Source organism: Uloborus diversus, chromosome 3, assembly GCF_026930045.1.
Source record: "Uloborus diversus isolate 005 chromosome 3, Udiv.v.3.1, whole genome shotgun sequence".
NCBI lineage: Eukaryota > Metazoa > Arthropoda > Arachnida > Araneae > Uloboridae > Uloborus > Uloborus diversus.
The window spans coordinates 185,489,626-185,516,113 of record NC_072733.1 but is presented as its reverse complement, the minus strand read 5'-3'; positions in this window follow the sequence as shown (position 1 = coordinate 185,516,113).

Genomic DNA, 26,488 nt, shown 5'->3' with positions numbered 1-26,488 from the left:
TCTTCTTCAATGTTTGATTCTGCGCAGGATCACATCCTGTGCATGATCACAGGATTCAAGATGCAGGATCACAGGATTTTTGCGCACATCTCAATTCGTATCTCTGATATGTTGTGGAACAGATTCTGAAGGAATAAAAAATACCCTGATACTAATTTAAAATTTTAATTTCACAGATTTGTATATAAATCATTACTACGTATGTGAAAAAAGAATTTTTTTAAACTTTTTAACTGGCAATAAATTTAGATCTACAACACAAATTGGCACTTTTCTAAATGTTCTCTTGAAAAACAGTAATAAAAGGTATGAAAAAAATATCCAAGGGCAAAAAATAAAAGCATGATTAATAGTTCAGAAACCTTTTTAGTTCTGAACTTTTTTCACATAGCCTTTCAATTATTTCTTCTTCATCAATATTTACTAAAATATCTTTCTCACACTGCATTAGAAAAAATGATTCCAGGTTTGAGTTACTCAAATTTGATCGAAGTCTTGTCTTTATCATTTTGAGTTTGGAAAAAGCTCTTTCACAGCTTACTTGAGTCAGGGGGATTGTTAAAAGATATTTATACACTTTATGCAGTTCTCTATATTGCATCGAATACATATTGTGTTCATGAATTAATTTAAATGCGCATTTTACGCAAGACCGACATAATTTGTTCTCATTTCCACAATTTTCCCATTCTATTTCTTCTTCACTTTCTATCGAGGAGTCCGCATCTGTACCGATTAATTTATCGTTCGATTTTAAGGGTACCGAAATTTGAGGCCAAAGTGAAGCAAATGAAAAAAGTTCTTCTTTAAGTCTGCTTGAGTCCAAATTTTGAACTAGATTCGTAATATAGGTAAAATCGTAAAACTGTATATTATTAATGTCAGCAAATGTACGAGGATCAAACACATTTAATGATTGGTAAAGGTGTTTATGATCTATAAAACGATAGTCTAAATTTTCTATCACGGTATCCATTACGGTCAAAAATATTTTAGTGCGAAATAACTCTTTTTCGTTCACAAGTTTAACATCATATTCTTTATTTTCGCCGGGCATCAACTTTTTCTTTTTTATTCTTTTTTGTGGAAGTTTCGTTTCTATTTCAATATCTTCCAGTTCACACATTTCCTCAGATCTTTTGTCAAGCTCTTCCTGCATTAATGTTACGAAATTTTCAGCTAAGGAATGTACTTTCTCAAAAGAATCTCTGCAATCTTTTAAAAATTTTGTGACCATTTCTACATGGCGCCATGCTTGAGCATAATCAAGATTTTTAGCTTGCAAGTAGTCCGATAAGGGAGTTGTCACTTTAAAAATTTGGAGGAAAGTCATTGCAACAAGTATTGTTTCAAATGATGTTAATTTTTTTAACAGTCCACTTGCAGTGCCACGAATTGCAGAGCTAAAATCTTTAGAATTGCTTACCAGATACAATGCAGAAATCAATTCTAAATAAACATTCCTTGAGGAATATGAATCACTAGTCCAGTCATCGACTCGTCCAAATATTTTTGTCGTTGCATCACTTCTGCTTCTCCATCTGGTGGCACCAATGGCTGAGAGATGCAAACAAGGTTTCTGCTCTTCAAAAATTTTTAATCTTTTGTACGATTCCTTAAAAAAAACTTGTAGCTCTTGGAGCAAATTAAAAAAAGAAACACATTCAGTTACGCATTGGGCTGTATCAGTGAGTACAAGGTTAAGAACATGGGCGTAGCACCATGTGTAAATATTCCGGGGGATTTTTTCTCTCAATTTAGCAGCAACACCTTTATATGGTCCTCTCATGTTTGAGGCTCCATCAAAAGAATTAGCTACGCAATTTGATATGGGAATATCTATTTCTTGCATTACTTCTTCTAGGGTTTCATAAAGGCTGTCTCCTGTTGTGGATACAACTCTTTTTAATGCAATTACCCTTTCAAAAATTTCATCTTTCAAAATGTATCTTAAAACAATGGCACATTGATCAAAACTTGATATATCCATTGTTGTATCCATCATTACTGAATACATGTTGGTAGAATTAACTTGATTTGCTATTGTTTCTTTAATATATTTGCCTATTTCTACAATGACTTTAGTTACTGTTGTTTTGCTAATTAATGTATTTGAGTTTCCTCTACCTAAAGTTTTCTTTTTAAACTTCTGCGTTGGATTTCTAGCCTGATTAATCTTTGAGCTTTTATTTTTGTTTTTTTTCCCTTGAACTTGTTTTGCTTTGCGCTTCTTACTCTCATCAATGACCCTTTGCAAATGAGAGTCCAAATTTGGATCGTATTGTGCCAACAGCAGTAAAATTTCCAAAAAGTTTCCCTTGTTTAAGGATTGCTCCTGTAGCATGTAAGCAGCTTCAGAATCTCCTCGAAAAGCTAAACCTTGCTTTCCAATCAGCTTAACTACTTTTATCACTGATTTAAGGGCATTTCTCCTTCTCATGAATTCATCCCTTTTCTTTTCTGTGTTGTTTTTGAAAAGAAGGCTTGACACATTTTTTCCATTTTTGAAAAGCAAAAATGCTTTTGTTGCTTCCAAATGTGAAATTGAGGATTCATGCTCCTCGATTCGAAGATGAACATGCTTCCAGTTTTGAAAACCTTTACAAAATGTAGATGTCCCATTACTAAAAGCAAGGCATACTGAACAATACAGCTTTTTGTTTCTTTGATTATAGCTTAGCCATAATCTCTGAAACGTAGTTTCGTCCTTATTAGTGAAATATACTTTTTCATTAAAAGGCAAAGGTTTCTGGAATTCTGCTCGTGGCTGTACAGGATGAAAAGAAAAAAATTTTTCCAGGTTTCCCTCCATCGGTTTTTGGAAAAAGCTATTATTCTCAACATTATTGCTAAAACTTGCAATATTGTGTTCTATTATAGAGTCATTAATTGATTCATCGTCTAATTTTGACATATCTCCAATTTTCAAAGTTGAGCCAGTTGGAACGGGATTTTGGGGTGAAATATTTTTTAATTTCGAAGAATGAGAATTTTCGTTACCTGTTTCTTCAATTGGAACTTCTTCCGAAAGTTCATTGTTTGTTTGCCTTTCTTCTGGAAATGCCTCATTCACCAGTTCAACAGAATTAGGAGATAACACCTCTTTCAGTGATGCACTATGTTCTGTGTTATCGGTTAAACTTTTTTCATTTGTATCTCCTGTTGCCTTAAAACAATATGCTGTCATTTTGTTGCACGAATTTGCCGATTCTTTAAGCTGACGAGCTTTTTTCTCCATGCGATATTCATGCCCGTTTTTTTTTCTTTTTTTTCCTACATAGCCTGGTCTATCCATTTCGACCAAATGCCTCTGAAAATCAAAATTAAAAAGAGATGTACATGACGTTTAAAGTTGTTGTCCGTTTTAAAGACGGTTTTATAATATTTTTTTGCATTTTTTTAAATTCGCTAAAGTTTGAAACTTTAAAAGAATTAATTGAAAATATCATTTCAAATATATATTTCTTTGCATTGTTAAAAATCTTTGAATCTCTGCATTGTTGCATTTTAATGCACTTTAGTTATGCATTTATTTGGCGAGTAGGAGAGAGTGGTAATGAATAGGATATGACATTAAGTAGGTCATTACTAGTAGTCATAAATTCACTTCGAAAAAGTTTTTGGATGGCAGTTGTGATTCAAGTGATTAGACAAAATGATTGTTCTTCTGTGTTGAGCAATTTCCTTCTGAGGGAGCAGCTAGCAAAATTTTGCTTGAAGAGTAAGTTTTCACTTTCTTTCTGAATCAGTTACTAAAACTATTCGTAAATCTTGAGTTGAACGATGTATAATATATAATTTGATTATTCCTCCGCTCATTTTGAGAGACATCTTGACTTAATCCTCGGGCTATCATTTTAATAAAAGTTTAATTACGTTTAAAAGCATCGTCGAGTTGAATGGGACGAGAGACATTGTAATAAATGGCACATAATGTTTTTCCCTTTTATGCATGGAAATGTCAAAATTTCTATTTTATTTTAGTTATCTCATATAAAATAAACTTTAGTAGTTCTTTGTGAAAGATTGGGTAATTAACTGAAGTCATTTGTCCTAAAATGCTTACATATGTTAAGCAATAAGCATTTTAAACCCATAATGACATTCATAATAATTCTACTTATGGATCCGAGTTCTTTTATGAGTCCTTGTAACTTTAAAGGGGAATAAATACAAACAAATGTTCACTGTAAAAAAACTCCGAAACGTTACTGGTTATTTCTGTGGAACGTTTCGGGATTTCAGAGGTTTTTACCTATTTCCCCGCAAAATCAAGTATCTTCGCAAAAAAAGTTTCCTGAATTGTTGAAAGATGCACGAATGCAGACTTTTCACTGGTGTGAAAAATATTTTTGCTACCAGTTTAAAGATTGAATGAGCGTGTTTATTACGTGTATCGGCTTTTTTTAATTACGCCCTGTCTGGATTGACTAAGTTCCCAATGGGAGCAAATAAGTCGCTGGATAGCTGCAGGAATTGCAGGCAAGGAATATAATGTTTGGATCTTGCTTGCAATTACTCTCGTAGCTTTGGCCATGATTGTGCTAATGTTTCTGGAGCCTTCTTGGTAAATCAGGAAGGTTCTAATCAAATACGTTAAACCTATTCAATTCTTCTAGAAGGTTCACGAGTGGCTTTAACAGGGGAGATTTCCCAGTATTTCAGGAAGGTTACTGACTTTTATCGTAAAACATTCCTGGTTTTTGTAAGATATGTTACTGGTTGAAATTGGGCACATCAGCTGTCTATTATTTTCCAGGAACGTTTCTGAATCGTTTTTACAGTGTTGGTTACCTATGAAAGTTAGTTCGAGAATCATGTAAAAGTTTTTGCAGGTAAATATTTGATAAAATCGTCTAAAGAATCAAAAGTTAAATTCGCTCGAAAAACTGCTAATTATATCTGATGAAAATGCAGTGTTGTTGATGACATTGCAAGCATTGATGAATGCCAAGTGAACAAAAGTTCTCTCTGAATGATAATTTTTAAAATGAGGGTTACAAGTTTTATCTTTTCTTTTACTCAACAAGTTTTATTTTAACGGTTTTTATCGACCGGTGCTTATGTTTTCTTTTTCATTAAGTTACCAGCAAAATACTCTTCTGTCATTTATTCATGTTAATATTCATCATATAAATTTAAAAATTATATATATTTTCTAAATATTTTTTCCACTTGAAATGGTATCTTATTCATACTACCAGTGACCTATTCTATTCAACTATATAGATGGGGATAAATGGAACAAGTAGATATCTTTACTTTTATCATTAATGTTCATTTAAAGTGATTTTGTTTCAAGTTTTCAAAGTGTTGATAATATGCGGAATGTGTAATAAACTTATTCTGAGAAATAATCTAATCGATAGAGAAAATTATAAAACTAATCATTGCTACTCATCCCATTCATTACTACTCTACTACTACTTAGAGTGCAAATAAAAACTTACAATTTGCAATAGAGGGCCTTTGACACTATTTGTAAACTTTTTACCTTCATCCTGTCGAAGATTTTTAGGGACTGGTGCCCCTAGTATCATGCAATTTCATTGGAATAATTAAAATCAGTATTTTTACTAAAATTTTGCCTACTTAAAAATAAAGGCATTTTTTCTAGTTTTTTTTTTTTTTTTTTTTTTGACTGTATTCTATTTATTTCGAATTACAATGAATGGCATCTTTTTAAGTTTATATAAACACTCTGAATTGCAAGGGTACCCACGAAAGAGGAGAGAGGAGATCATGGCACAGACTAAGCCATTGAAATTTTAAGGGGGTTATTTTAGGATGTCTATGTTTTTGAGGGACGTGGGCACCCTTATGGATTGTAGAGTAAGTTCTGGATTGCAAATTCAGTGGTATTCATTCCATAGATTTTAAATACTTTTAGCATTAACATTAAGGAAAAAAAAATCATGATTAGTATAATGATTTAAAGTTTTCAATATTATCAGTTTCTATAGAATTAGAAAGTATAGAGTGAATCCAATTGAATGTTCAAAAAATGCTATTACAGTTGGTTATCAAAAGCTCTGGAAAGAGTTTGAAAGGTATAGACAAAAGGAATTTGGAAAACATCCTAAAAAAGCAATCTAAATGAATTTAACCATGTAATCTGTAGTTTACTATAAGAACAAAAATATTTTCTCGAAATATTTCACTAATGTTAAGGTTCATAAATATCACGTTATAATCTGTGGTGAGTTATAAAAAGTGGTTTCGTTTTAAATGTTCAGTGCACGATGACTTTTGTGACCTGTTTATCTCTGTCTTTTCGGTTTTTGACTTATTTCAAAGAGAAAATCAGTCTAAATTTGGAAAAAACTACCGGGTAATATGCAGAATGACATAGAGATAGTGTGAAAAAATATTGGACTTCACATTCGAAACCAGTTCTGCGTCAGTTTGGTTTTTATACAAAATTTTAAAGTGTACGAACACTTTTGGGAGCCACTGTATGTGAAAAACTGAAAGAATTTTTTCAACAATTGGCTTTAATTACTGTAAACGTAAAGCTATAGAAACTAATATTACTCGAAAACTTGCGTCAAAAAAAAAAAAAAAAAAAAAAAAAAAAAAAAAAAAAAAAATATATATATATATATATATATATATATATATATATATATATATATATATATATATATATATATATATATATATATATATATATATATATATATATATATGCTAAAAAGCAGCACAAACGAATTCTATCAACTGCTTTTATATAATAATTCATAATATATTTTCAATAATTGTATACAAGATTATTAAGTGAGTGATACATAATGTGCAAGCGCAAACTAGAGTTTCGCATACAATCCAGAATGATAGTGTTTTCAACAACGTTGTACACATTTTGAGTACAGATCTTTAACGCAAATGTTTCATTCAAATTCTATAATTTTTTTTTTTTTTTTTTGAATTTTTAATGCATTTGGTTAGTATAAAAGTGGCCTTTATTCATGAAGTGGAAACGTAGATTTTATGAAATGAGTAAGTTAAGAAATATTATAATTAATTAAAATAGAAAATTAATAAAGAGTGCTTAAGGAAAGTTAAGACTTTAGTGCGGATTATAACATGGAGGCATGACACAAGTGATTAATTCATTTCAACCCTCAAAATTAAAAAAAGAGAATTGAAACTACGTTTGTTTATTTTTCTGTACTTAGAGTATAATTACTCTCTGTATCTCAAACGTCAAATTTGATATGAATTACGCATTTGCATAATGTTTAAAATATGCATTTTTATAAATACTAAAACATAAGTAATGTCAACAATCCTTAAAGTAAATATTTTAAAGTCTGACTTGTTTTTCTCAAACCCAATATTTATTTATTTATTATTAGTATTATTATTAACATGATAATGTCGTGGCAAATATATTGAATCAAAGCGCATTTAAACGTTTCTATTCATTTTCACGGCATCGTTGTCCTAAAGTTTCGAAAACCTTCTGAGCGTAAAATTTCATTTTAGAAACTAAAGTGACCCCGAAAGAGTAGCAATAAATATATATATATATATATAGATATAAACAATTATAGGAAATTGAGAGAAAGAGAGAGAAAGTTAACGAACGGTATTAGATCTTAATCCTTTCTACTTTTTAAAGTAATAGTGATAAGACAAGGCACTTTCATATTACAGCTAATTACAAATCATAGATCGTACTTCTATAATTAAAAATTATACATGAAGGGAAATGTTTTCTTCATAAAAAGAAAATGAAAACTGAAATGAGTAACTTACCTTTGAAAATATCCTTTACTTGCTGTCCTATTTTTCTGTTGATTGAAAATCACTTGTTCACTATAGCTAAACTCTAATCCAAATGACTCAGATTCATGTAACAGCAATCGGACCTCTGTCGTCTAACTGAAGGATAAAATTTATGACACTTGTCCTCCCTTGTCCAACAGAAGTCCGTTGCCGCGAATCCCCAAGCATCGTAGATCCTTATCTGTAAAAATCGTCTTAAAAGGCGTCATTTGAAGCCATAAAACAAGTGTGTGGTCTACATGTATGCTCCTGTTTTTTCTGCTTACCATAATAGTCAAAAGTTCTTGTACAGTACAAGGATGCTTCGAAAGACCCTCATAAAATGTTTGAATGGTTAGAACATTTAGCTTTCACCAAAGAAAATAGTATTTCCCCGAAAAAAAAAAAGGGATCTTTATTTTTTAGGATGAAGATATAAAATTTAAGCATACAGTCCTTCTAGACACGGAGATATGAATAAATTACTCTCTTCGTTTCATTCATATTGATTTTTATTGCTTTATAAATGCGAAATTTAGCAATTACCTTCACATACCAGTGGAGCAACAAGGGAGAGGTAAGCGGGATCTATTGTCATCTGAGAGGAAAGGGGTAATAAGTTCCAAAATCAAAATTATCCAGGAGATGAGTTTAAAGCTTTTTTTTTTTTTTTGTAATGAATTGTATTACTGGTTTGTCATTTATGGACGTAATAACTAGAACCTTTGTTCAACATTTTAGAGCAAAATCCCTATGAATAAAGTTAGAAAAGTTGAATAAGGTAAGGCTAAAAAAAATAAATAAATAAATAAAAGGACATAGTGTCCTTTACTTCTCAAGTACTTAATATAAAAATGTGTACAGCACACGCACTCATATATGTGTGTATGCATATAAGCATTTATGTTTCCTGTGTTGTGTTGTGTAAATCAATGAAGACTCAGCTTAAAACAACGTTTTGCAACTTTTAAGCATATTTTTTAGTTTATCTCACGTTTTTTGCAAAAAAAAAAAAAAAAGAGAGAGAGAAAAGAAAAAGATGGAGGCAAACTTCTCTTGGCTCTGCTGTCCTCGAAGGGCCACTTCGAAATATATGTGGATATATAATATGATCTTTTCTTTCACAAATAATTAGACTTATTATTTATGAAACTTTTACCATTCTTTTCGGAGCCTCTGCAGGATAAATAAGGACCGTGCAATGTAGATGCACGAGTCTTATTTATTTTTGCCTGTCAGTTATAACTATAAAATTGGGGCAAACCTAACCTGGAAGAATTGTGAAGGCTAGAAGATCTTAATTATAACATTACAAAGCTGCCAGGTTAGGTTTGCCCCAACTGTCGTTATATTTTATTTAAGGAAGGGTGCCATGCAACTATCTTAATTCCAAAAAGGGCGGCTTGACTCAAAAAGTTTGAAATCACCGATATAGTCCAGTCATGATTTCTCTGTCACGACTAAAAATGCAACTTTTGTCATTATGTTCATCCATCAACTAAAATATTGATTTTATGCGGATTTCTTTCCAGATTACACTATTTTTATTGCGCATATTTCAAAACTCATATCATTTGTTATCTTACTCGCTTCTATTACACTCATTATAGTTTTTCATTAATTTATTTGCTGACAGATATTAATTTCCGGTTAGGAATATGTCGGTCGTTACCATTTTGCTAAATAATTCATAGCCACAAAATCAAAGATCTTTTTTTTTTTTGTCTTCGACAAAATTCTTCTTGTAATTTCTTATCTTCAGAAGTCTAAATTGCTGAGCAGAACAAGCAGAGGGTCATGGAACCATGCTATCCGCTCTGACAGCAACCTAAGTACCGTCAATAAATAACACCATTCTTGTACTCTTGACCACCCCCAGGGTTGTCACTTTCACTCTCACATCCCCTTTTTATTGAGGAAGCATAGTGGACCCGCTTTTGTTCTTAGAACTGAAGCATGACCGGAGGGAGCGAAGCAGCAGGGGCTTAGGCGAAGCAGTGTGGAGAGAGGAGTAGACTGTTTACGAAACGAAAGTTGCCTTTATGAGAGGAAAAGTGGAAAAGATAACGTTTTACGTAACAAAATAACATTTACATTCAAAAGCACTTGTTACTTCCACATAATTTATTTTCACATTGAAAAATTGTTTTAGAAATTAGGTAAACAACAGAAGGGCGCCTTTTGAGAGGGCGCACCGGGAAAAGTCCCGGTCAAGTCTATGGCCAGTCCGGGCCTGGCTTCAAGAATTTAGAAGCAGTTTTATTTTGTAACTAGCGGTACCCGCACGACTTTGTCCGAAGGAGAAAATTAAAAGGTCATTTGATTAGCCTGTATATTTACAAATAATGGATGATGAATTTCTCGCCAATTGGCTATCTTCATTCGCTCTTCCCATGTTACGATTCCACGTCAGGATAATTTCGTAATTTACTCGTCCATCTTATGATAATTCTGCTTCGGAAACTGTTTTTAAAATTTAAAAATAAAAAAAGAACAAAATCGAATTTTCGAAAATTCGCTTCGAGGTGCACACCCCCATGCTACAAACTAACTTTGTACTAAATTGCATGAAAATTGGCCGAACGGTATAGGCGCTGTGCGCGTCACAGGGATCCAGACAGAATTCCGGACAGAAATCCAGACAGAGAGACTCGGCTTTATTATTAGTAGAGAAATAAGAGACGCGCTGTTATTGAATACTTAGGGGCCATTCATTAATTACGTAAGGATGATTTTGGCAATTTTTGACCCTCCCTCCCCCATGTAAGGGTACGTAAGAATTTTCACCCCCCCCCCATTCTTATGTAAGATTCCATTTCGTTTTTCAAAATGATAAAATAACAAATCTTGAACCGTTACATCACTGGAATCGTTATTAAATTCACATTATTAAATTAAACCTTTTGCGTAAAGAAATAGTTACTGAAAAGAATCTAAACTGAATGTTTTTTCGACTTTTTTTTTTTTTTTTTTTTGATGTAATATTAATTACAAATAAAACATGCCGTACGCAATGCGACTCCTTTATTATATTTTACACTATAAATTATTTGTAAAACAAATAAAAAAACATCTTATCTTAACACGTTTCTTACCTTCCAGACGCAAATGGAACATAATCTCTGCCAAATTACTTGACCGCGCAATGTCTAATGTGAAATATCGACTTGGAAAATATTATGTAAGAATGAGTTTGACCCTCCCTCCAAGTAAGGGTGCGTAGAGGCTTTTCCAACCCCCCTCCCCCTTGGGACCCTTACGTATTTAATGAATGGGCCCTTATAATCTACTATTTTCATTGAAGTAAGGTAGTTTTATAATAAGGTAATTTTATATGCTTCAAAAAATAAACGAACACCCATGTAACAATTAGCACTTATTACAGAATTTGTCTTTTGCGCAGAAATAAGTTTAATCCGAAAAACGGGGGTTTTAAACTGCGAAATCAGCATGCAATCGCTGATTTAAAACGAGTCTGATTGAGGAGCATAACGTACTACTCGAGTGCAGCGCCACCTGGATTTTCCTCAGATCTGACCTCACTTTTTCCCCGCCGATCGGCACACTACTCTTTCTAGGCACTATAGTAGGACTCTTTTCAAATCTATCATATAAACTATATCACCAAAAGTACAGTCGAACTCGCTTATAAAGAGCGCGAAATGACCACGATATTTGCTCATTATAAACGAGTGCTCGCAAAAAAACGGTTCGCGAAAAAAAAAAAAATCACAGTTATTTTTATATTTCTATACAGTACCAAAGAACATTTTTTTTGCTTTGAACTGTCTTAGTCTCTTTTTTGTTGTTTTCGAGAAACGTGTAGTCCGAAAAACATCGTCATTTGCGTCCGATTCTTCAAAATACGAGTTTGAAGTTTTTCCGCTATTTAGAAGCCATTGAGTATGTCAAGGGCTGTTGGATTGCTCTCAGGATTTGTCTCTTATTTATAACTTTCGGATGAATTCAAAATGTTTATGAAATTTTTTCAAAAATAGGATAATCTTTTCTGAGGAGGAAAGCAGCAGAAATTTTATGAAATGCAAAAGTTTTGCTCTCTTTAAAGCGGGTTTTGCTCGTTAAAAACGAGTTATGTTCCCATAACAGTGTACCAACCAAATCTGTTTGATTTCCTCGCTAAATCCGAGTTCTCGTTAAATCAGGGCTCATTGTAAGCGAGTTTGACTGCATTGGGACACTTTCAAAAATTCACATTTTTACGGATTTCTCGTGAAATAAGAGACTAATTGTTTTGTGTACTTTTGTCACATAAAGGGTATGCTCCAGCTGTCATTTTCCAATAAAAATTAAATCACCCATGCAGTTAAGGGACCAGCAACAAATTGGGAAAACACAAAAAGATTTTTGATCACCTTTCATCGTAAATAGCTGAGAATAAGCTATAAATTTCAGAAATAAGTTGACTTATTATGTAGAATTTTTTTTCTATTTTCGTGAAATAATCACTAATAATTCCCGAAAATATAAGCATTTTTTTCAAAAATCCAAATTTTATTTGAAGAATTTTCTGGCTTTCAGAATATTTGACAGCATACAAGAGAAACATAATACTAAAACTTGAAATTTAAAAAATTTAAAATTTGATGAAATATGATCGTTTAAAGTAATTACATTTTCTCTGCGCGTGCACGAAAGATAACAATTAATAACCTTTATAATTTAAAACATGAGTAGTTCCTTTAATGCATAAAAAATTCCGGTTCAATACCTTAAAAAATGTCTTAAAAGATATCAGCCATCCAATGAGTCAAATTTCAATAATACTTGAATAGGCGACGAATCGTGAGGGATCGTTTGCAAATAACCTGTTTTTGCAATGAATCGCACCGAACGATCGCAGGCAAGCGTACTATTTATGAGGGTTTCAATAAGTGCTTGGGACAACAAAGTCCATTCTTCCAAAAGCACGGCTTTTAAGCTCTTGAGGGGCTGTGCAATGGCTCTTCCTACCACCTAGATCATCTCAAACATGATCTTTTGGATTGAGATCCGGAGACCTCGAGTGCAAGTCCCCATATGTCGATAATCTCTTCCTCAACATGTTCGCGAACTTAATTTTAGACATGAGTATATGTTCGAATAAAGGGAATGGAATAATTTTTTTTTTTAACTAAAGAGACTGACGATGTGTTGTTGTAGGCTTGTTTGATTATGCATTATTACATTGCTGGATACTGCATTCATTTTTCTTTTGTTTTAACCATAGCCAGTTAGTGAGTTTCTTTATCAATTAGACTCTACGATTTACAATTATCTTATGCGACGAAGATCACGAGAAAATCTAAGCTTTTCTTTCATTTCCAATTCTTATTAATTTATTTATTTCTATTTGAATCAGGATTCCCGGATGAGCGAATGAAAGACGACACAAATGTTTAATCTCATAGATTATATGAGACAGACAAGTGGCATGCAAATGTGGAAAATGTTTTTATCAGTGGCACATCTTTGTTGATAAACTGATAAAGACATTAAAATAAAAAAGTTTCAGAAAGTAGTTTTTTTCCTTTCTGTCTGAGGATTACATTTTTTTGCTTCGTTTTATTTTCAACCTATGGCAGTACGAAAAGAAAATTTCATTACCTCTATTGTTCCTTAATAATTCAACTTTTGAAGCTTTGAAAAAAAAAAGAAAAGAAAGTACCTTTTATGTGCTCTTCCTTTAATTTTATGTGCTTTGTCTCTCTTTTTCTACGTTAAAATAATAATGTGATCTTTAGTACGTTGAAACTTTCTTTGTTTTCCTAAAAGCCTTTAAAAATATTTAGATTATTGGATTTCCATAAAAGAGATTTAAAATTTTCTGCCCACCTAAAAATGTAAGCAGCGGAAGAAGTACATTTTAAATTTTTCAAAGTTTTTCAACTCTTGTTTTATTGTTTCCTAGTTTCTTAAAGTCGTTATTGGCAGGAGTGTGGAGTCGGACTGATTTTTGAGTAAAGGAGTCGGGGTCTTCGAAAATTTGCGACTCCGATTCCGGGTGTTTTTATTTCTTTAATTTTCACTGACTCTCCTTGCATTTTTTAAAAAACTGACTGCCTATTAATTTGATTACATGCTACTAATTTCAACTCAAACTAAACTCAAGAAAATGCTTATTATTGTGGCAACCAGCTGGCTTGATTGTTTATCTAACTTTCTGTAACAGCTACCTACGCCGTCTCCTAGTTTGCTTATTTTTTTAACTTTATTTAAGTGATAGCAACTGTCAGCAAACAGATTTGTCGCCTAACATTTCCTAAGTAATCACTTTAAAATAAAAATAATAATATTTTTTTACCTCGATCTCAGTTATAAAATAGTAAAAGGAATGTATGAATCGCTTGAGCAAGTCGGTAAAGAGGGTGCTTAGTAAATTCAAATAAGTGTTGGCGTGGCCCGAAAGCGCAAATCCAAAAGATCCGATAATATATGATTTTTTTTTTTAATCTATTGGTTATCACTAAAAAGTTCGAAATAAAATCGAAATATAAGTATTTCAAGTTTTATAAACTCTGAGATTAAGTTAAGGTGGTACCCACCAGATGGACGTCACCCGGGAAGGGGGGAGGGTCGCCCCCTGTCAAGAAATTTTTTTGTACTAAGCAAAAAAAAAAAAAAAAAAATCCCTAAAGTTACAGCTTAAAAAATTGAAAGCACAGGATTTGATCAGCACCTGTTAGTTAAACTTTAAAGGGGAGCAATCCGATTCAAATTTTTTTTAAATGGGATTTTTAAGTCTCACTTTAGAAATCGCAACTATGGATAATTCGATTTTCAAATTGAATTTCTAACGTTGTATATATCTTAGGTTTACAATAAAATACAACGCGAAAATTTCATAAAAAGGAATTAATATTTCAATCTCTGTTTAGGGATTTCCCCCTAAAGGAAGGGGGATTTGGGAGGAAAAAATAATAATAAAGCCGGAGTCGGAGTCGGCAATTTTTCTTCCGACTCCACAGCCCTGGTTATTGGCCCTGAAATTTAAAGCTTTTAATCGATTTTCACGTGAACATTTATCATAATAAACTCATAATGAACATTTTAATGAAAAGCGGTCTGTTATTCTGGGGCACAAATCGGAAGATATGGATTGGTTTCGTTACCTGCGACATTATTGCATTAATTTTGGATACGAAATTTAAATACAAATTGAATAAACCTTTTTAATTTTTTGAGGTCCTCGATGAAAATGTACTTTGGCAATAATAATAATAAAAAAACAGCTCGAATGTAGTTTTAGGTCTAAAATGTTGTTATTATTAATATCATTATTATTTTCATTAATTTTATTATTTCTACAACAATAATTATTATTATTACAATTAGTTTTTCTATTGCTACTATTATTACTACAATTATTGATATTCTAATACTAATAATTATTATCATAAAATTTCCTATCACTCTTTACTGATAATAATATTGCTGCTGTTATTAATACACTATTACAATAATTATCTGTTTTCACTGTTTTTACTATTAGTATCTGTATTATTGCATTTCCTCTACTTCAATTATTATCATTACTACGATTATTATAATTAATAGCACTATTATGATAACTTTATTTTCTTACTTCTCCTTTTCATATTTTTGTGTCCTTACTTCTTATAGCCTCTCAACTCTTGCATCTCTTTTGCTCTTCTTATTTTTGTGTTTCTTCATTCCTGGTAACTTTTGAAAACCTTAAAATATGAATGCTTTTCTGAAAATTCTTTTCATCTTAATTTTCACTTCGCTATTCATTTCGGATATTTAGAAAAGACACATAAAACGGCGCATTCCAGTATCATTCATTGCTCGCCTATTGTGTTCAGAGGTAGAGACCCCTTTACTGGCTGAATACCTGTCAGTTGAGAAGGAGAAAACAATAAATCTTCCCCCACTTCCTAGAACACAGACACCTGCGAATTGAAAAGAAATCCCTCAAAAGTCACCTCTTGGAAAACTGCTTTATTACAAAAGCAACAAAGTACACTTCATCCTCATGAACTTTGAGAGGATTTGTTTTCAAGTTTTCAAGATAGAGGAGGAAAAAAAACAGTATTACAAGTAAAGTTAAATCCCGCTATGCATGCATAGCAGTGTTTGGATAACCGAGAAACTGTTTTGCGAAATCATTCGGTCTGTTCGCAAACGTAGTGGACCTGACGTGCGAGCATGTTAATTGAGCTTCAAAGAAGTAGGTTCCGGCACGCTCTGTTCTGTTAATTTTTGAGTTTTCAAGCATCAAATTACTTTTAAAATTGTTTTTATAGTGTGATATTATTGGACAGTGCCTCCTGTCCTAATCTAATATGAGGTACCTATTTTTTTTCCTATACGTACACATACATCTGTTCTGATATCTACTGTCGGAGTCGGAATGATGCTTTGTGTCGTAAGTCGTGATCAGTGGCATGAATTGCATTTGTTCAGGTTATACATGCTATTAAGGCGAGATTCCAGATTCCACTAGGCTTGACCTACCCTCATCGAGTTTCCTAAAATTGTTACCATAATTGAAGAGTAAAAGTTGTAAATAAAACAAGAAAGTAAGAATTTCTACCTCTTTCACTTGAACTAATCAAGGTTGCTAGGGGTTGAAAGGTGCCTAAAAATAAGTAATTTACTATCATCGAGTTTACGAAAATCGTTATTATAAATGAAGAGTAAAAGATGTAAATAAAGCGCTAAAGTAAGGTTTTCTACCTTTTCCGGTTTCTAAGCAGGGTTGTCAGAGGCTAAAAGGTGCCCGAAAATGAGTAATTTACCCTCATAGAGTTTCCAAAAATTGTTGTCATAAATAAAGAGTAAAAGCTGTAAAGAAAGCGTTAAAGTAAGGTTGCCTACCTGTTTCCGGTGGCTCAGGGTTGTTAGGGGCTAAAAGGTGCCCAAAAAATGAGTAATGTACCCTCATCGAGTTTCCACATAAGTTATACAAAAAAGAATGTAGGTAAAAATATTACAAAACCAATGGTATAGGGTTCCCAAGCAAAAATGGTCCAATCATAGAGTTGAGGGTAAATTACTTCATTTTTGGGCACCTTTTAGCCCCTGGCAACCCTGATTAGTTCACACGCAACAGGTAGGCAACCTTACTTAAACGTTTTCTTTACAGCTTTTACTTTTCATTTATGACAACAATTTTTGGAAACTCGATGAGGGTAAATTACTCATTTTCGGGCACTTTTTAGCCTCTGGCAACCATGCTTAGGGCCCGGAAAGAGGTAGACAACCTTACTTTAACGTTTGATTTACAGCTTTTACTCTTCATTAATGACAACAATGTTCAAAATCAGAAGCACAGTTAAGATATTGAAAGTTTGAAGCGAAAATAAAAATTAGTCAAAAAATACAAAATTTAACTTATTATACGCCTCCTAGGTCCCCTAACTTATATTTAGAGAAATAATCTCCATTGAAAAATATTACTAACACAAAAAACTTGACATTTGTGCTACCAATACTCATAGAGATATTCGAGTTTAAAGTTTTTAGAACCATACAGAAGATGAGATTGGAACTTATCGCACTTTTAGAAGAATGACAGGTTGTCGAAGTAAAAAAGCAAAGTATTTATATTTTTCATTGCTATTCAAAAATTTTTGCCTATGCTATGTCGTGATACGCAAAAACACACAACAAAACCTCAAACAGTTTGAGAAACCACACTATGCACACATATAAATTTAAACCCTTGTTAATTGCTATATTTTCCCCCGAAAGGTGTTATTGACCGCGAGAGTAAAGTGATGTAAGTCACAAAACGCTGCGTTTCATATCTCGGTGAATGCCGACAGAGTGGTGTAGTAGTTAGACGCTGGTCTCTTACGCCCAAAGGAGCAGGTTCGGTCCTGGCTCTCGTCGGTGGATTTTCAAGATTCAGAAAATCGACAGCGTCCATGTCGTATGATTATGCGGCATGTAAAAGATCCCTCGAAGTACTCGTTTGGCATGGAGTATCTCTTGGCAAAATTAAGTTCCAAGTGCTGGTTTGCATCAAATAGAGCCCAGGTGCCACCATCTAGTGAGGAAACTGGGCGTCGAAATTCTCGTGGCAATGGCATCCCACCGATAGTGGTGCCGCGTGAAGGAGTGGTTGCTATGCCAAGGGATCGCACTAGGTCTGCAAAAGGCATTTGCCTCTACCGCAGCCTCCCCCCCCCCCCCATTAGGGAAAAAAATATCTCGGTGAATATTGGTCGCACTAATGTCAAACTTTTTGTGTTGGAATTGTTTTTCAATGGATGCTATTTTCCTAAATACAAGCTAGTAGGGTACAAGTACCTAGGCCTAAATACAAGTACCTAGGGTCCGTATAAAGAGTTTTGTATTTTTTGACTCATTTTTATTTTCACTTCAAACTTTCAATATCTTAACTCTGCATCTGATTTTGAACGTTTGACAATTGGAAGTATGCATCTAAGATTAACGGTTGCGAAAATAGAGATCTTTGCAAGATAAAACGAAACACCCTGTGTGTAGTAGCATTAAAATAATTGATAGATTAGTACGTTGCTGCATAATCATGCTTGGAGGAAAGCAACATAAGACAAAAAGGCAATTCTTTAGAAATTTAGTTTAAAGTTTCGGAAACATGTTGTCAGCAATTGCAGGGCCTTAAGAAAAATTCTTGTAACTCGAGAAATACTCCAAATATTGACAACGTCTTAGTATTGTTTGAAAGCTAACATACTTGAGAATATTTTGAGTTATTTTAAAAAAATATTTTGGTCAGTTTTCGTGATTTCAAGTATTCAAATCAGTACAATTATCAACACATACATGCCAGCTCGTTTCATATATCACCTTTTTTCTTGTCTATCGGATCGTTTAATATTTATGCATGTCGAGCCCGCTTAATGGAATATTGGTTAAAAGAACATCCCGCTTAGTTTCAGTGTATTTCATTAAGCGGGTTCGACTGGGGAACTACTATTAGAATACTAGTAGTAGTTCCTGAATGTAAAAGTAAATAGTCTGGGGTAGAAGTTCGAAAAAGTATGAGTATTACAGTACTACTGCTCTAAACGACTTGAAGAAGTAAACGATTCGTTTGACGTTCGTTGTTGTAGTTGAACTTCTTTTCAAAAACTCTTCAACCCTTTTTCTTTGACCAGCTTTTTTGAATTCGATAGGGTACAATTATCAGTACATATATGCTAGCTCATTTCGTTATATCACCTTTTTTTTCATGTTTTTCGGATCGTTTAATATTTTGGCATACCATTACTGTGAGGAATTACTATTACATTGCTAAAAGTAGTTCTTCAAAGTAAAAGTAAATCGTCAGGGTTGTTACAAGTTCAAAAAATTTTCACTAATACTGTTCTAGACGACTTGAAGACGATTCGTTTGAGGTAAGTGAATACAAATCGATCAACTCTTTGTAATTCACGGCACTGTAGTTTGGTCATATAAGCTCCTCACGTTCTTCTCAGAAATTAACTCACCGGCAGAAGGTGTAGTTGTTATGTTTACTTAGTAAAGACTCAACATAGTTATTCCTTCCATATTCTGTTCTATTTTACCTTTCTGTATTTCCCTCGGGGCACTTTGCTTGTTGACACATCAAACTGACATCATGTTAGCCACGTTCCAAATAAAATTTTCCCATTAAATTGAGGTACTAAAGAAGAGGCTGAAAATAACATTGAGGCTGAAAGTAACTTTCGAGGCAGCGGGAAAATAGTTTAAGAAGAAACATATTATTATCATTATTATTTTTTTTTTTTCAATCTGGTTCAGTACTTTTGATCAGGCAGTTAATAAACAGTGAATAATACTAAAAATATAAATAGCAAAATTTTCAACATTTTTTTTTTTTCCTTTTTCAAAACTTAGAGAAAAAAAAAAGTCTATTTATTTCTTTACTGAAATGATCAAAATTAATATTCTCTTGTCAGGAGGAAAGGGGTTAGCTCCCAATTTTAACTATCTGGAATTTAATGTAAAATTTTCTCTTATATATTCAAGAAGTAAAGAAATAGGGGCTAATGGGACAAGTGAATTTCTTTTTCGTTAGCTGTTTAGACAGCAAGGCTGAAAACTTGTTCAAGCAATTGGCTGGAAGATCAACCTTCCAGTAGATCCCCAGTCATTGTGAGATCCCTGGTAACGAAAGAACCGACCAGTTAACCAAACAAGGATGTAAACTTACGCAGCCCCTTTTTGCTCTGCCTTACAGGCAAATTTCTTCACCATTGTTAAGGTTTCCAGTACTTTTATTTAAAAAAAATAAATAAATAATCTCAGGCAAAGGATGTTGTAGGGAAGGTATGATCCAGCCTTCTCCACAGCTCTGTTCCAATGAATCTTCCTCAGCAGATTTTTCTGCTAATTTTAGAAATTCCAATGGACATCACTACTTTGGGAACCACTTACAATGTATAGTATAGGCATCGCTGACGTACCCGACTGTACCCAGTGGCGGATCCAGAGCACCCTGCTGGGAGAGGCGATTGAATGATAAATTATAGGGGGAGGGAGGGGGTGACTAATATATATCTATATCTATATCTATATCTATATATATATATATATATATATATATATATATATATATATATATATATATATATATATATATATATATATATATATATATATATATATATATATATATATATATATATATATATATAAAGTAAGAACTGGAGCATGTTTTTCTTTTTTTTTTCTTTCGAATAATGTATATTATTCAAAGAGTTTGAATGAAAGTTATAAGTTTCGAGTACAGAGAATGAAAAATTGAAAAAAAAAAAAAAAATCTATTAATATTCTAAATGCATTATCTAAATTAAACCCTTCGACTTTTGATTCGTTTGAGGACTCGTGAAGTATTTTCAGTAGCCATTCAGGTAATCAATTGAATTTTTTTTCCTTATAAAAGAAAGGTAGCCGAAAGAAAGGTACCGAACAACATAATGAAGAGAAAGGTACCGAATATAAAGAAATACTAAAATTGCATTTTAAATAAAATTTGAAGATAGTTATGGATTTGTTTGTTGATTGAGTTGTTTAATATTTGCGCATAAGTAGGAGTGTTTGCAGGCTCTCCCCCGAAATTTTTTGTCAGGAACGCACTTTTAGACTAATTGGTGGCTGATAAGAGGAAGGGAAATTTGGAGGTCCCTCTCCGGAATTTTTTTTGAAATTTAAGGGTATATTTGCGAAAACACAATTGTTTGATATCTTTTTTTTTTCTTGAAGAGAAGAAGAGAAAGGATGAGATTCAGGAACTCCCCCCAATCGTTTTGTGATATTCGAGCTTCAAAAATGAAATTTTAGATATTATTAGTGATGCTAAAAATCCAGGAGGTTCTGGGGCTATCCCCCGGAAAAAATTTCGGAATTGAAGTCCTAAAAATGCAATTGTAGGCCATCTTTGATGACGTAGCAGAAGACATGGGGTTCAAAACTTTTCCCCAGAAACTTTTCGATGTAGGAGTTCTCCAGAAACGCTGTTTTAGACGATCTTTGACGATTGTTGAAAGACGAGGAAAGAGGAACATGGGGACTCCTCTCCAGAAAAATTTCGAAATTGTAGTCCTAAAAACGGAATTGTAAGCCATCCGTACGTTTATGACGTAGGGAGAAGGAACGGGGTTTGAAACTTTCCATCGGACATTGTTCGAAATTGGAGCCTTGAAATGCGATGGTTGGTCATCTTTGGTAGTGTTAAGGGAAGGGATGGGTTCAGGAGCTATCCCTCAACTTTTCAATGTTGAAGCTTTCAAAACGCGCTGATAGTGGGTCTTTATTGATGTTAGGGGAAATACTCGAGATCGGGGGATTTCCCCCGGAAAGTTTTCGGAATTGAAGTTCTAAAAATGTAACTGAAGTTCCTCATTAACGACATTTTCAAAAAAAAAAATGTTCGATTCCGGCATTTTTTCCAAATTAAACCTCAAAAAATTCAAAGTTTTTTACGATCTTCGATGACATTGGAGAGAGAGGGTTGAGGGACTCTCCACTAGAAAATTTTTGGAATTAAAGTCGTAAAAATATAGTTGTAGGCGATTTTTGAGATGTATTGGGAGGGGGAGGGGAGAATTTGGTGAACTTTTTCCCGGAAATTTTTCGAATTTACAAACCTTTTTTTTTTGGGGGGGGGGGGGCGATCCAACCTAGTCCATGAACTTATCACAAAATCTAACAGCAATTTAATTATTCTTTTTTTAAAATAAACATTCCAAAACAAGCGAACTTCTAATTCTGTTCATGTTTTCAACCAAGTTCCAACTTTCGTTCAAAAAGATGCAGTTTTCTTCCACATCTACGTCCAAATTCAAGTATTTTCCGATAAATTATTTTATATGTAACTTAATACAATAATATTAATCGAAAAATTGTGATCTCAGATCCCCTAGCCTGTTGTTTAATACCGTTTTGTTTCTTCGTAAATTAAGGGGAGCTGGATCCAGTGGCGGATACAAGGGGAGGGTCATAGGGGTCATGACTCCCCCTCCCAAACCGTCAACAATATTATCCATCCACATTGTGATCAAACAGTTTTTGAATAAAATGCAAACGATTTCAGTAGTCTTTTCAATTCATTAAGTATTTTTTAAAAATAAATACTTGAAATATTAATTCTTTTCATTGCTTATGAAATTAATTAGTAGTTTTATGCTTTACTAACTGCTTTATTGGCTGATTTGGTGCTTTTTTTTTTTTTGCCTCCCAAGCAATTTCGGAAATTTTCGTACCCAAAACCACAGGTTCACTCATGGGGGGGGGGGGGAGTAGTCATTCTTCCACATGTGACCCCCAGCTAAAATAATACTCTGTATCCGCCCCTGGCTGGATCGATATCCTAATGTTATCTAAACAAATCATTAGTATTGTTAATTAGGCAATTAAGTTGGCAGAGACATAAACTTTGCATGTGTAATAATGCCAATTTTTATGGTAAGGTATTTAGCTTAGTAATCAATGTGGAGTATTAGCATTTAGGCACTATGAACGGAATATTTTAATGTACTTATAGACGGAAGTCCTTAGCTTATTTTGAAGTGAACAGAAAATTGTTATTTTACTTAATTCAAGACACTATACATATCTCCTCCTAGAAAACTTAAGAATTCTCTTCTAACTTATTCCTAGCCTCTACGAAGATAATTTATACCACTATTTCAAAAGAAAAAATGAATAAATGAAATAAATAAGTCATTTCCCTTTTTATGTGCGTCAAGGACGGATACAAGGGAGAGGCGATCGCCCCTCCCTTGAGGGACCCTGCACCGGAAATTTTCTGAATTGAAGCTCTAAAATGCAAGTGTAGGCCCATTTTGATGACGTTAGAAAAAGGAATTAGGTTCGAATTTTCCTTCCGGGGGAAACTTTTCGAAATTGCAGTTTTAAAAAGACAAGTTTAGACGATCTTTGGCGATGTCAGGAAAATTTTCCGAAGCCTTCCCCCGTGCATTTTGCAAAATTTTAAGTTTTAAAGACGCGATTGTAGACATCTAAAGTATTCACTAAAGAATGGGTCAGTGATTATTCTCTGTTTATTTTTTGAAACTTAAGTTACAAAAAGCGCTATTTTAGAGGACCTTCGATGATCAAGAGGAGGGTGTTTCGAAACAGTCGCTTGGAATTATCACTAAAGTCCAGTTATTACATGTAATTTTAGAATGTTTCTTTCAATGGAAAAGAAAATAAATCATTTTGGGGACCTCCTTGGTTATCTCTATATTTTAGTTGCTATAGATAGAAATGCTGTGGCAGCCCTACCCCCCCCCCCCCCCACACACGAAGTATATGTATAAATTAGATACGTAGTAAGAGGTAAGCTAAATAATCAACCACCCCCTCCTTGAAAACTTTCTGCATCCGTCCTTGATGTGTGTATATGTCCTTTTTAGGATCCAGAAGATATTACAGAAACTGTACACCGCCAAATACCATACAATTCAGTCCTGCTTTAAACGGAGTCTTCAAATAAATTCGATTAACTGCATTATCATTATTCATTTATTACTGAATCAAAGTTAATAATAATGTATATTAAAAATAGAACCGACTTCAAAATTGCTCTAAAAAGTGAAAAATAATTTTATTCTTTAAACACAATCGATAATACTTTTAAACATATTTTTTGAAGTTGGCGCAAAAACAAAAAGTGAAATCCAGTGTAACGATGCTTCGTTCATACTTTTTTCAGAAAATCATCCAAAGTTAGGAACGAAACATTTACATCGTTACTCAAATATGCTGTTATCAATGCATAATGTATGTGGTAGTGAAGAAACTAGGCCTGGTTAAATTTATAGTTGTAGTTGAGTTATATCTGTGAATGATCTTATCTATCGTTTTTGCGCCAACTTCAAAAATTATGTTTAAAAGCATTATCGATGGTGTTTAAAGAATAAAATTATTTTTTCACTTTTTAGAGCAATTTTGAAGTTGGTTCTATTTTTTTTTATTTTTTTTTATTTCATTCTTTTTAGTGTAAATGTAGATATTTCAGTAAAAGTAAGAAGTTACCTAGTAAGAAGTTCGGCTCTATATCACTGCCTTTATTCAAAATTATTATTACAATTGCTATTAATGTTATTGTTATATGGCACCAAACTTTTATAACAATGGGTTTCATATTTAATCATTTAATAGGGAAATTAACTAGTTTCTGCCCATAACTTTTTTCTAAAGAACAAATATGTTCAAACAAAGTAATGGGACCTAAGTTGAGCCATCCCCTATCCATTAAAAAAAGAATCGTAAAAATCGGTTCACTAGATGATACACTGTGAGTGGACAAAAAAAAAAAAAAAAAAAAAAAAAAAAAAAAAAAAACCATACATACGGTATGAACTGATAACCGCCTCCTTTTTGAAGTCGGTTAAAAAAGTAAATAATTCGTTTTGATGTAACTATCTGATGAATCATCCAGTAATATCCACAATAGAACGTATTATGCGTGAAGTTTTGCTGGCCCGTCATTTGACAGGAGTCAGGGCTAATTCCCCCGCCCGGATTGGTAAGGCGTTGCACTAGTAACTGGAGGGTCACGGGGTCGATACTAGCCGGTTGAAGATCTTTCATGCTCGCTTATGATAACGGGGGCTTGTTAAATCTGTCATGGTTACAAAGTCTTCCAAGTTCGAATTGCAAATGAATACCTCCAAGGGTGCTGGATCAGGGGTTGCTCGACTCCTGCTCTGGATCAAAAAGAGCTGTCTTTTGGGTTCAAACCGGTTAAACCATATCTAGTGGTCAATACAAGAGGCCCTGTCAAAGGGTATATACTGAATGCAAATAAAATCGAAAAACAACCAAATCCTCGCCCAATCATAAGTAACTACATTAAATTCATAAAGCCAGAGGGGTCAATTTCCCCTTCCTGACCCCTCTAAATGGCGGGCCTGTTCAGAGGTACACATATTCACTCTTGTTTTAAATGTTAATTACTGACTTGGAACTAAAGGGAAAGGGATAAACCTTCTATTTTAATGATTACTGATTTTATTAAGAATTAATGGACGAATGGCGGTATTATGAACTTTTGAATTCGAAAAGGGGGAGTTAAGTGACCTAAATGTATTCTCCCTCACCCCACACACCGATCTCCGATTTCCAATGCTACTCCCAGAGCAAACAAAAGTGATTTTATTCAAATATGCTTTGCGTTTCCTTTTTTTTTTTTCAGATAATAATTTAATTTTTTTATTGAAGTTATGTAGAAATGTCTTGAAAAAAAAAGAAAGAAAGAAAATGACAGCCCCCCCCCCCCCAAAAAAAAAAAAAAAAAAGAAATCCGCTACTGTGCTCAGTACCAAAATGTTCAACAATTTTACCAAACACACAATCAGGGAATCAGGGCTTAATTTGCATAGGAGCTCACCAGGAGCCGAACCAGCGGGGCTCCTCCGGCTCAGGCGTGCCCCAATGGGAGGTCCCTGCGGTTTCCCCAAAAAAGTACTTATTCGGCAATTTGTGCCTGACGATTTGGCAAATTTGGGCACATAATTGCAATATTTAAATGCCCGAATGTCCCTGTTAATTCGATGTACATCAGTGTGCTTGGCAAAATTTGGAGTTCCATGCAGCAAATTTGGAATTTCCGTCCTCTTAAAAGTGCAAGTTCAGGGTGCCACTGGGGCTCCTGCAATAATTTTGGTAGAAATCAGGGGGGTGCCCACCTCCCTTCCTTGGTCAAGGGCGCACCATAAATATCGCGAAGATGCACCCAAGCGCAAGAGCCCCCCCCCCCCCAAATGAGCCAAATACCCCTCAAAACACCCCCCGCCTAAAAATTTTAAGGGCGCAATCTGCGCCACGACAACCCTCCTCCCCCCAAGTGGGGCATCTCTAGAAATTGAGCCCTGCGAATAATATTTTATTACCGTAGTGCAAATGAAACATTGGCTGCAGGCATTATGTTATGTCAAAAGTAAAATCTCTGCTGATTTGTATGAAACTTGAAACCTAAAGGAAGTAAACCAGGAAACAAACATTACTACGTTTCGTTATGTTAGCTTCGTGGAATTATAGAAAGAAAAAAGAGAGAGTTGCTGGGTTAATGTTTGATTCTTGTGGCGCCACCTGCAGATCGTTTTATGTTCTAAATGATATTGTTAGCGGAAGAAAAAAAAAACCTACATATACTGAAACATGAAAAGAAGTAAAAAATAAATAAATCAGTCAATAAAAAAATAAATGAATAAATAAACAGTGAGTGAGCAAGAGAATAATTTTGAACATAGTAAGAAATTAGTTCTTACTC